The sequence below is a fragment of the Syngnathus floridae genome, chromosome 16 (genome assembly GCF_059516105.1).
Source record: "Syngnathus floridae isolate MCC-2025c chromosome 16, RoL_Sflo_1.0, whole genome shotgun sequence".
NCBI lineage: Eukaryota > Metazoa > Chordata > Actinopteri > Syngnathiformes > Syngnathidae > Syngnathus > Syngnathus floridae.
In genome coordinates this window covers 6,500,648-6,512,504 of record NC_142428.1, presented here as the reverse complement: position 1 = coordinate 6,512,504, position 11,857 = coordinate 6,500,648, and positions in this window count along the sequence as shown.

The following is an 11,857-nucleotide window of genomic DNA, read 5'->3' as shown; positions in this document are numbered from 1 at the left end:
TGTTTGTGTTGCGCTTTTCTTCCTATTTCTTGTGTTTACATTTTGCCTCCACCTGCAAGGTTATGCTTTTATTGCCATTTGTTTGTTTGTGAGGAAGATTAAACTATAACAAATGATTTCTACAAAACATTGTGGCAAGGTAGGTAGGTCTAATTGGTGCAGAGTCATTTCTTAAGTTTTATTATTTATTTTTTGTTGTTTTAACTTTTTAAGGCTTTCTCCGCTGAATTGCTCAGTGAATAATACTTGGACCTTAATAACAACATATTGACACATATTTGAGGTGAGTATCCAAGCATATTTTTTGTTGTTATTCTCAATGGTTGTAATTTTCTCAAATATTGTTTGGGAATACTGTTTGTAAAATGTTTTAATTTGTATTTTCCCCCAAACACCGTAAAACCATAGAAACAGATCATTTGCATTAGTCTTTATATACATCTTAGCCTTCAATGCACAGTAAGTTAGTCCGTATTAAAAAAAAAAAAAAAGATCTGGCATGAACTCCATCCTGTAAGTGTCAGGGCGCAAGTCAAAGGTTTACATGTGAACATATTTTCTCGTGACAGGCGTTTGTGTGTTTATGTGCAGAGGAGGTCAAGTGATTGGAGGAGCCAGCAGGGGGGCTAGTGATCAGCAGTCTGTGGAACCCCTGCAGGGGGGCCTCCGAGCTTAGTGATAAGCCCTCGGCCGCCAGATGGGCACAGCACATCCCCAACATCAGCACCAGCACCCTTTGGACCACACTCACCCTGCACTGCCCTCAGCTCCCTCTTAGGAAATGAGGTGACTGTAATCCGCAATTCCTCGACTGACTCAGAGGTCATTTGGTGACACTAAAATCCTTTCTGAGGTCTAACCAGTACAGGCATTTTGATTAAAACCCATGTTTCGAATGGTACATCTTGACAGGAATAGGAAGAAAGAAGGGGGGAGAGGGTGAGATGAGGAACTCTTCAAAGTGTCAGTGAGTGGACAGTTTGGCCAGTCAGCATGTTGCGGCGTCGCAACTAAAATGTTCAAGCTGTTTTGATGTGCTGTTATTTCAGAGCCACGGGCAATGCTGAGAATGTGTGTGTGCACGTGTGTGTGTGTTACTGCATTCAGAGGACACATCAGTTCTCACATGGCTACTGGAGACCAATTTCATCATAACATTAGTTTAATAGCATAATTATCAAAGTATTTTGTTACTGCAAAAATGTGTTGTTTCTTAATATTAATGTAGATAATCTACAGAGGTCCAATCAACTTAACGTACTTGTTTAAATATTTTTTCTTGTTTCACAAAAATGTGCAATAATTATCTATATGTTATTAAGCTTAAAATATCTTAACTGCATTTTAGAGACTGGAATCGTGCCCATTTTATACTGCTTACAATGACCAATCAATGAACCGTTTAAAAAGTACCACAATCCAACTCAAATCAAATTTAGTGTTCAACTTTCTCAGTGACGTCTGACTAAATTTTAGTGCATTCACGTTGAATTGTTAGATGAAACTGAATCAGCAGCTCAACCTTCAGCATCCAATATTCCTTGCCTCCCTGTCATGACTCCATGTGCTAGTAGTCCCACCTGAATGAGCTATTCCAAGGATCTTGACTCAGGAAAGTGTGTCATACAGATTACACGAGACAAGTGCACAAACAAATAAAAGATTACATGTCTCAGTGTAATGCCCTTTCAACAAGCCGCACGGCACAATGCTCTTTTTTCCCCCCAAGCTGTGAAGGCCTGTTGGCTAGTGACTGTATGTCATCACGCTAGCCTCATTCCTCCGCCGCTATTAGGTAGACTTTGGAGTTCAAGTGACTACAGGCCTTTTTTTAAGAGGGGAAGAGAGACTCTGCTGTTGTTCTTGAAAAGCTGTGTTTATCCAGGATTAGAGACACCAGCATGTTAATAATTGTTTCTCACAGAACTGCAAAGAAGCACTTTCCTGTAATCCCCTAATCAGGCATTACACCTCTGAGCGAAGCCACAACGCAGGCGCGTGGTGTGTGTGACGCAGCACGCCCACAGTGTGTAATGCACCCGCGTCTCCCACTACGACGTCCCCACGTGGCTCGCCCATCACCTGCTCGCTTCATTTTCTCACTGACCAAAACCGGAGGCTGTGAGTCGATTACAAACTTCTTTAAACAGTGGAATAACTTTTAACATGGAGGCGGGCGGCTGTTCAGGTCGTTGAGTTTATAAAATATTGCGGAAAGAAGTCGCCTTAGATCAAATCAATGATTTCTCCCAATTATTAGGAAACAGATAAATATCCCATGTAACACTTTATGATTATGTGTTTACCGTATTTTCTGCACTATAAGGCGCACCCTAAAAACCTCCAATTTTCTCAAAAGCCGACAGTGCGCCTTATAATCCGGTGCGCCTTATAGTTCAGAAAATACGGTATATATTCATATAGGATTTCTTTCAATATACAACAGTGCACTTCTGTTCTTTTGGGTATTTGACATTGACTGCAGCCTTTTGTGTCTTAAATAGTTAGATTGTCATTTTGACAAGGTGTGAGCATGAATATCGTGTTCCTGTTGCATGTTCACATTTCCCCTCTCGCCTCTGAACCAAAATGATTGTTTGTCCTCATGTTGTTTAATCCACAGCCGTGCAACACTTCCACTCCTTGCATTTTCACATCGGGCCTCCTTTTTCAGGCTGGAAATTGTTTTTCTGGGCTGTGTTAGTGCTGAGTGTTTGTTTATAGTCTCTGACCCCCCCACACCTCTCTTTCTCCTCACAGGGCCCACTTGGAGAGTGCAATGAGGAGATCGGCAGGGATTAACCTAAGGAATTTAATTAGTGCTCCTTTTCCATAACATTTCAATCTCCCTGGGCTTGGCTGTAGTCGAAGCGGACCTGTTGTGGCCAGCAGCTGGGGGAGCGAGGGTGGAGTGTGCAGAGGTAAGACACGCGTTTGACAAACGGATTAGTCCGACGCCCTGCGGAGGTGAGGAGTTGGAGACAGACCACACTTTAGCCCATTCATAATTAGGTCTGTTTTAATAACACCACAGTCCATCATAGCCACCAAAAAAAAAGTTTTTGCCTCTTACAAAATTTTGTAATTCACTAAAGGAGACCAAGATATTACTGATGACAATAACAATCATTGTGTATTGAGCTTCTCAGGAAACAAACACGAATAAAAAAATAAATTAAAAAAAAGCCACCCTTTGGCTCTGAGACACAAAAATGATTTAATTTTACTTTATAATTGCATTTATTTGTTTATTCATGTTATTGTGTGAGATAGTAGTGTTTTGGTTGTGTTCATCCAGGCGTGTTGTTGGCCCGTTAGTGGTGCTACTAAGGGGTGGCAGGGGGTTGCCAGCGAGCTTGGGGTAATCACGACTAAATCTGAAGCCACACTGTTGCATTGTAATCCTGATGCTAAACTCCCCATTAACCCATCTGGGACCCTACAACAGACGAGAATGCCCCCCAACCCCCCCGAACCAAATATGCACCCACCCGCCCATCACCACCACCTGCCACACAAACACACTTAAAGCCATTCTGCCTGCACGTTAGAAGTGCTGTCTCTCCCGTTAGTGCCTCCTCGTGGGGGGGTTTGGGGGTCTGGAAGTGGTTCACGTCCAGCAAATTAAAAACGCTGCCGTAGGAATGTAGCAATGAAGTCCCGCAGGCGCAACCAGCACCCGCGTGCTGACCCAGTGGTCACCGGTGAATCCTGTGTTTGTATTCCACACACACACACGGACCCTTTACTGTGGGGGTGGGTGGCATCAGACACCTCCTGTGGGACTGCTGATAATTTAAGTCAAACATGATGTCCACGCTTGTTTGACAACCATTTAAAGCGATTCAATCACATGTTTGATACAGTCCGGCCTTCATGTGCTCTGCCATTCAAAGAAACAAATCAATTTAGTTTGCTCGCACTCCTCATGTCAAAGCAATACATCTAGTACATGTGTTCTATTTGACCTTTTTATGATTATACTTTGTAATATAACATAAAAGCCAATGGGGACTAGTGGACACCCCCTCCCCTTGGATTCCACCCTCCTCGTGCAGAGCGGTGTGCCGCTAATTAAGGACTCTTAGTAAGTGCCATGGAGCATACTCGTTAATGAACTGTAGCATCTCTACTGTCTCTGGATGGGAGAATAAGGGCGGGGTGGGTTGTAGGGGTCAAGGACCGGTTAGGCGGTCTGCTGCCCTCAAACGCAGGAAGGAGTGGAGAGTTTAATTGGTTTGTCACAATTGATTGAAGGCACTGTTGCTGTTTCATGGATGTCAGATTTTTGTTTACCTTTTCTAGGAATATTGTCATTGTGTGTTTAAGGTTTGTCCAATCACCAATTCTCTGCAAAAACAAAGCAAACTTTGCAACTGCAACATTTAATGCCCAACGCTGAAAGACCCCCCCCCACACACACACACACGCCATTTGTTTATTCTATTTTAATGGAAATGTACCACATAACAATTGGTTGTTTGTCTTTATGAAAGTAGGCCAAACAAGAGCTGACAAACAAGCGGGGAGGGGCCGGGGGGGCTGTTGTTAGTTGTAGGTCAGGGCGCCACAAGCTGTGTGTAACCGTGCCTGTCGATCGAGCGTGACACGCCGTCGTTGCCTACAATAGGCACAATAACGCACGAGCCTGCCCTGCCAGTATGATGCAACGTCGTCTAGACTCCACCAGAGTAAACAAATTAACAAAAAGTTTCAATTAGAGATCCGTAACATCACTTCGAAATCAACACTTATTGATTGTCACAATAATAGACAAAACCAGTCTGCTTAATGGCTCACAAATACATTTTTGTTTATTTTATTTCATATTTTAACAGTACAGGGTGAAAAATGTTAGCCCTACAAAAACGGTAATTTTTCAAGAGCCTTTCAGAAGCAGGTAGCTAACCAAGCGTGACATCCACGGGAAATAATCCAAGTAAAATTTTATACTGTACAATTTTTAGCTACCGCCACCTCATGTTTTCAGTTCAGCTTTTAGGTCGGCATGTTATGTTAGTTCATTTTACTGGGCGACCCAGGGGTCAACTTCCTCACAGACTGCTCAGGCTCAACTTGACCCGACCTTGGTAACCTCGGCGACCTGAGACCGACACCCCCCCGCTGCGTCAATGCTCAGCTCGCTGCTGGAGTTCATAAATCACTCAGCAGCACTGCCAGCACGTGTGATGAGAGCAGCTAATCAACAGCTCATCTGAACTGGAAGATTGCATCGATTTATGAAGTTGCCCAAGCGAGCATAAATGCATGATAAGATGGACGTGTTTAGCGGCAATACATGCATATAGTCCAAATTGCACACTCAGCACTTTGTATGCAAGTAAAGCTGACTGTACCTTCCATGGCACAACAGTTTTTATAGTGTCTCAAAAAACAAAAAATTCAGAAGGAGTTTAATTGTTATGGGGAAAAAGTCAGCTGACAGAAAATATTAAATACTTTCCACTCAAGTATCAATGTCATTAGCCGCTTAAACAAAATATTTTTTCACTCATTCCTAATGATAATAATAATAATAATAATATATTGGTAATATTTATGTTAGGTTCAGCAACAGGTGGAATTTTTTTCTGAAATGCCAAAGCTCTAAATCACCAGGTAAAATCTGTATTGCGCAAGCTTTTATAGGTCAAACTTAAAAACAAAAAATAAAAATATCTGATCTGCCAGAAGAAAAGGTGACATCTTTGAATCAAAATACATCTCATCGACACAAAGCAGTCTCTGATTAAAATATGCTGTAGACCAGTGTTATAATACACGTCATTGTTTTTAAAGACCCCCTCTCTACCCCCACCCCCACCTTGCATAAACAAGTGCGCATACTGTATTATTGGACCCCCTTGTTTGGCATAATACCTTAGGTTACACACACACACGCACGCACCAGATGCCCCCTGACGCTTATTCAGATCAAGCGGGCACGTGATGGACTGCCCCGAGGCCCTGCCAGCCTCGCGTCATTGTGTTCCCCCTCAGGCCAGGCGGCCGGCCTCCCTAATAAATCCTCTTTTGTCTCGGTGGCCAAGCGGCTGGTGTGGCACGCGCACCGCCACTCGTCCCACTGGTGTGTGTGACCCAAAACAGGTGGATAGGATGGGTGAAGCGGGTGGGCGCATGTATGGGCTTAGGAGAAGGGAGGGGCGGGGTGCGGGACCAGTGCATCTGTCCCCACACTCAACGACTCCCCGGGTCAGCCGCAAGCTCCATATGCTCGCGAGAGGGAAGCAAGCAGGGATGCACAGCCAAACTTAACTGGGCTGTGGGGGGTTGATTAGCAGGCGTGTTATTGATCAGTCGATGGAGTGATTGGTTTTCATTCGTAATTGGACTGGTTAGTTTGTTTCAGGAAACATAACAGCTCTGAAGACAATAGAGCAGGTGTGTCAAACTTGTTTTGCAAGACTGCTTAGCTTTTGGGAACAGATTCATTGACATTTAAAATGTACGTGCAATTAAATCTTTAATAACATAGGCCACTTGACAGAAGCTGAGCATCATTGTGCAAAATCTTCTCCTCTTGACCTGGTAGCTGTTTGAAAACTTAATGATTTTTTGGTGGTTGGTGTTGGATCTATACTTTCCATACATCATACACTAGGTGTTTTGTTGATTTCAGTCAAAAATATGGGATATTTTTCTCTCCCACGTGGCCCAGTTAGGATAGGCCTCATGGCAGTGATAATAAGATACTACTTGAAATCAGATCTACCAATGTGACTGCAGGGTAATTGAATATACACGCACTAGTACAGAGATTCACAATCACTATGCCACAGAACATTAATGTGCCTTAAGGGATCATCAGGTGTGCTGCCGAAATGTAACATAATTGGTGCGAAAATTAGTATGTATAGTGTTGCCTGCAAAGCAATTAAATCCTCTACCACTAGGTGGCAGAAGGTACTATTAACCTGTGTATCCAACAGTTGCCATTCATACAACAGAATAAGATTTGTGATCATTATGACCTTCATAAGTTGATGTCAGACGGAATCCATCTATGTCCAAAGACACACCTTAAAAGCATTTACAACAGCTAGCTAACCATATTCAGAAGCAGACCAGAGAAAACAAAAGGAGCTACCAAACTTACGAAGAGCGCACATTGACAAAATTTCAACGTATTAAAAGAAAACTTTAAAATAACATTTCCAAGTGAAAAAAAATGAAAACATTTTTAACCATTTCTTGATTATAGCTTTCACTTTGACTATATTATAAAATGATTATGGAGTTTGAATATATGTTTCTCGTTTGTTAATTGTCCCAGTTTCTTAAATTACACTTTGACAAACAGGCTGTCGTTTTAAGAAATCGTTATTAAATCTTAATTGGGCCAATGAAAATCAGGATCCCAAATGACCAGTATTATAATTACAAACGAAATGGCAGTGCTGCTACATTAGCAGCAGCCACATCAGGGAATGTTAAGATGTATCATAATATTGTCTTGGGAAATATTTGTAGAATTGGAAAGTAGATATTGCTCTTCAAGAGATTTAAAATAATTATGTTTTTTTTTTTAATAAATGTATTTTCTTAGTAACTTTTAAAATAAATTCCATTTATTGCACCCTAAAAATGTGAAATCTCATGTTCAAAAATACAACATAAACATATAAAACACAGTAAGACGTAATACTGAAAGGACTGTTGTCTTGCAAAAGTTTATTGCCCTAAAATGTTTGATCTGAATTTCCAATTGCTTTTAATTTAAGAGTTTCTGCTGTATTGAAATAAATTGCTGGCTCTGCAAGGCCTCCGACTCCCTCTCATAAGTGCCCATATTGTCCCACAAAACTCAAAGACGTTGGTTGTAATTGTGTTGTAGGAAGGTCACACACACTATGTGCGTTTAGTGATTTTCCAAATGTGTAAATCAATGTCTTTTAATTGTTCTAAAGCGCAACTGTGGAAGTAGCGGCCCTAAGCAAAATTTGATTTTGGGGCCTTCCATTTTTGTCAATAATATTGAATAGTGATTATCTATTGTTGAATACCAGTAGAAAATAAACACAATTAAAGGGGATACTGAATATAATCTAGGACAGGGATGAGCCACAGGAGGCCACACTGAGCTTTTCACAAAAAAAGGGGGTCAAAAAGGTCCGCAAACTGCTAGCTGTCAACTAGTTTTGAGTTGTACTATCACCAGTCACCACTAGATGACAGATATGTCTTAGTTGCATTTACACTGGATCTTAAACTGTCCTTTATTACCGCGTGAATAGGCCGAATAATTTTTGGGAATATTTAAAATTGTGTTTTTGTCATACAGCTAGTTCGAAAGTGTGTGGTCCTATGTGGGTCCTACTCTGATCCAGGTCTTAAAAAATGCAACAGCAAGAACCACTAAAATCACTTAGAAATACAACTTCAAATAAATTAAAGAAATAAAATGTCAAATGGATACTTATTGGTTTATTTGAACAAAAATACTGCTGCAGGTTCTGTTGACTTGAGGGCCCCTCGTGGTCATGGGGTCTGAACAGGTCCTTGTTGGTCTCTGCCTTGGGCCGGCTCTGGAAATAATTTTATCCACAACTAAATATTCAAGGACCCTTTGCTTGTGTTTTGATGGTGAATTGGGTGAATTACTTCCGGAATAGTTTGCCTCTTCTGGCTGAATTAGTTCCTGACTGGATGTGGCTGCAGGGATTAATTCCATAGGACGGCCTTCCATTGTACCGCTGCTCTCAACTCTTTTGAGACGCACTGCTGACGTACTGTGCAGCCTGCGGTGCCAACGGAGCCGCGTTGGCGCCATTCACCATGAACTCATTAAATTTCCAAGCTATTTGTGATCAAAGTGTGTTTGAGGCAATTAAGTGTGGCGTTTGATCGTGGCGCCCATACGAAATGTCAAATGTCAGCTGTTCCCGCCATTTTCTCATGTTTCGCTTGCGCGTCAAAGCATTGCTTTTACTGTAAAGCAGGGGTCACCAACATGGTGCCTGCAGGTAGCCCCCAGGAGATACTTGAGTAGCCCGAGGGGATGTTAAAAAACAAAAAAGCAGAAATCCAGAAATGAACTGCTGCATGTTGATATGTATCTGCTTCACCTTCTTCAAACCATTGTTGATATTTATTGTGAGAAATCATTTGAATAGCATCCATTATTAATAACAATTATTGGATTTTGTAGTTCAAATACAATTAATGAATGGACTTAAGTGTGACAAAAAATTGCTTACAATTGAGATCAACATTGCTAAAAATTGTTTTCTATAACTTTGGCTCTAATTTCCTGTATGGAATGAGTCAAGTAATAAAACGTGCCAAATGGGGCTTTTCTTAAAATAGAAAATCGAATTGTCTGAATTACTACGTCTGTTTTAAGACACTTCAGGACAATTATTAAACATCTGTGACAATGTGTAATCCACTTAAAAACATTCCCATGTGGCCATTAGAAGATTTTTATTACAATTTCATGATCCAAACACTTTAAAATGTAAGGAACGTTTACGAATATGCTGACATTCTTCCAAAGCATATTATATCACCTATTTCATATAGGTGAGCTTGGACAAACTATTTTGACCCATAAGCCTGCCTACGTTGTGTGTGCGTTTAGTGTGCGTGCATGAGTGTGTTTTTAACATATGCTGATATCTGATAATCTTCTTATGTGTTTGACTATTTTTTTCCCTGGTCTCTCTGAATAGCTTAACAAAAAAAATGCTTCAGTGATGGAAGGTTGTAACCTCCTCCATCGCCTCCACAACTTCAATAGGCCATCAAGTGGCTAATGAACTGATAAACTCATGAAAGCTTATGGCCCCATTTTGGGGTGTATTAAATGAGAATAAAACAAAATCAAAAGTAACACATGACCCAAAATGAACCTTTATGAGATAGAAAAAAAACAATTGCACATTGTTTTAATTTTTGTTTGTTTGTGTTTTTAGTTGTGTGGCCCTCGATCAGACCTGCGGCTAAAGCTGTGAGTATCATTGTCACTTGAATATCTGTGTAAATCCGTGGATTTGTGTGAGCGGTCCGAGAAATTAAAATAACATGCTTTTTACTGAGCTTACTTTAAAGCTCTTTAGACTTCATTTAGTCATGTATATATTTAAAAATAAACATCTAAATGTGTTATTCTGTAGGCCCTACAAAACCCATTTAATGGAATCTGACAAGATTATCAAATCATTGATGATGTCACCAACTTAAATAATTGGAGAAAATGTCGACTAAGCCTGGATAAGCACTTCTAAAGGGGATACCGCTGGATTATCATTTGTACATTTATTGTTGTTTTGTATTTATTTGTCGTTATTTGTTGCATCACTTAAATTGCAATAAGAAAGGTGCACGCATGATTATCATAGTTCCTGTATTTTTCCTCATTATTTTTTCTATTTTATTTTATTCTTTTAATTTACATTTTTATAAAAAGAGTACCCCTCGGGATTTTTTTTTGTTTTTTGTTTTTTTAATAGTCCTTTTCTCACGCTAATATGCAGCGGTCCTCTGGTGTCTTATTGACCCAGGCAGCAGCATCCAGAGCGGGGGTGGCCGAGCGAGTGGCGGAGGGGTCGTCCGCCTCTTTCTCCAATGCAGGGGTGCGGGGTGGGGGTAGGGGAAGATTACTCCAGCGTCTGTTGGGCCCATATGCCGCCAAAGTCTTGATTAAAACTCTTTGTATTTATATGACGTGTTGAGAGGCCATCTTTAATCTCTCTTGCTCTGACTTGTGCACTTTGCAGACTCCAAGGTTACAATAACAAGACTTGGGAAGCTTTGTTATATTGCAAGTGTCAAGGTTCGGACGTGGCCACTTTTTGGCTTTAATCGCCTTTTAACCGTTTGGGAAAAAATCCCAAAACTAATTCTGATTTCCAATTCACACTTATGTGAATTCAAATCATATGCAAAGTGTTTAACAGAAAACTTTTTTTCTTTTCAAGAAGTTGTTCCCACAACAGTGCAGACTCTTCTCATGAATATTCACGCGTCTGTCAACCGAGCTATTGTCTCCTCATTCAATTGTTTTATTGTTCATCATCATAATGAAGCATGCATGCGCCCGTTTCCAAACGAGTGCAGCAAATTCCGCACGCACATTTACCCTTGAATGCAATTTCGGCACTGTTAGACCTTCAAAATATAATCTCAGCCATCCCCATTTTTGAGTTTTGAAATAAATGACGCGCAAGCGCACTAACGAGCATCCAGGAGTGGAATCAAAGTGGCTCTTGTCTTTTTTAACGCTTCGATTATTTCAAGCAAGCTTTTAATTAGTGCGCTCCTCCAGCGGAGGCTGCAATGAAAGAGAGATTATTGGCAATGTCAAGGATACTAATTGAATGTTGGACTTCTAACAATTAGCCCGCTGCAGAGCCATGTCGGCTCATTACACATCCCGTAATAGTCTGTGACTTTGTTGGTGAGTTTTAAGTAGCAGGTAGAGAAACACAAGCGCCCGCTTCTTCAGCCAACATCTTGACTCCTCCTCGTGGTTAGACAAGAATAGAATCAAGCGGAAAGTTCTCATCTTGATGGAGACACGTTTCACTGTTGTATAGTCCATTATAAATTATGTAATAAAAATAACAATATAAAGAGTATAAAAAAATGTGTATAATTTGGAATGAATAGCCTAGAGGCTTTTTCCAGAGAATAAAGCCCATTTTAAGATTAAAGCCATTGTGTTTTTTAAACACGCTTGGGCCACTTGTTTGGGCCTTGAATGGGACCCACTGTTGCTAGGTGAAAATATTGGGATTAAAATCTTTTGTGGGATTAAACTGCTGGACATTCTCTATTTGTAAGGACTTTCTAAAATTGGAGTTCCGGAAGTGTGTGTGTGTGTGCGTGTGGGGGG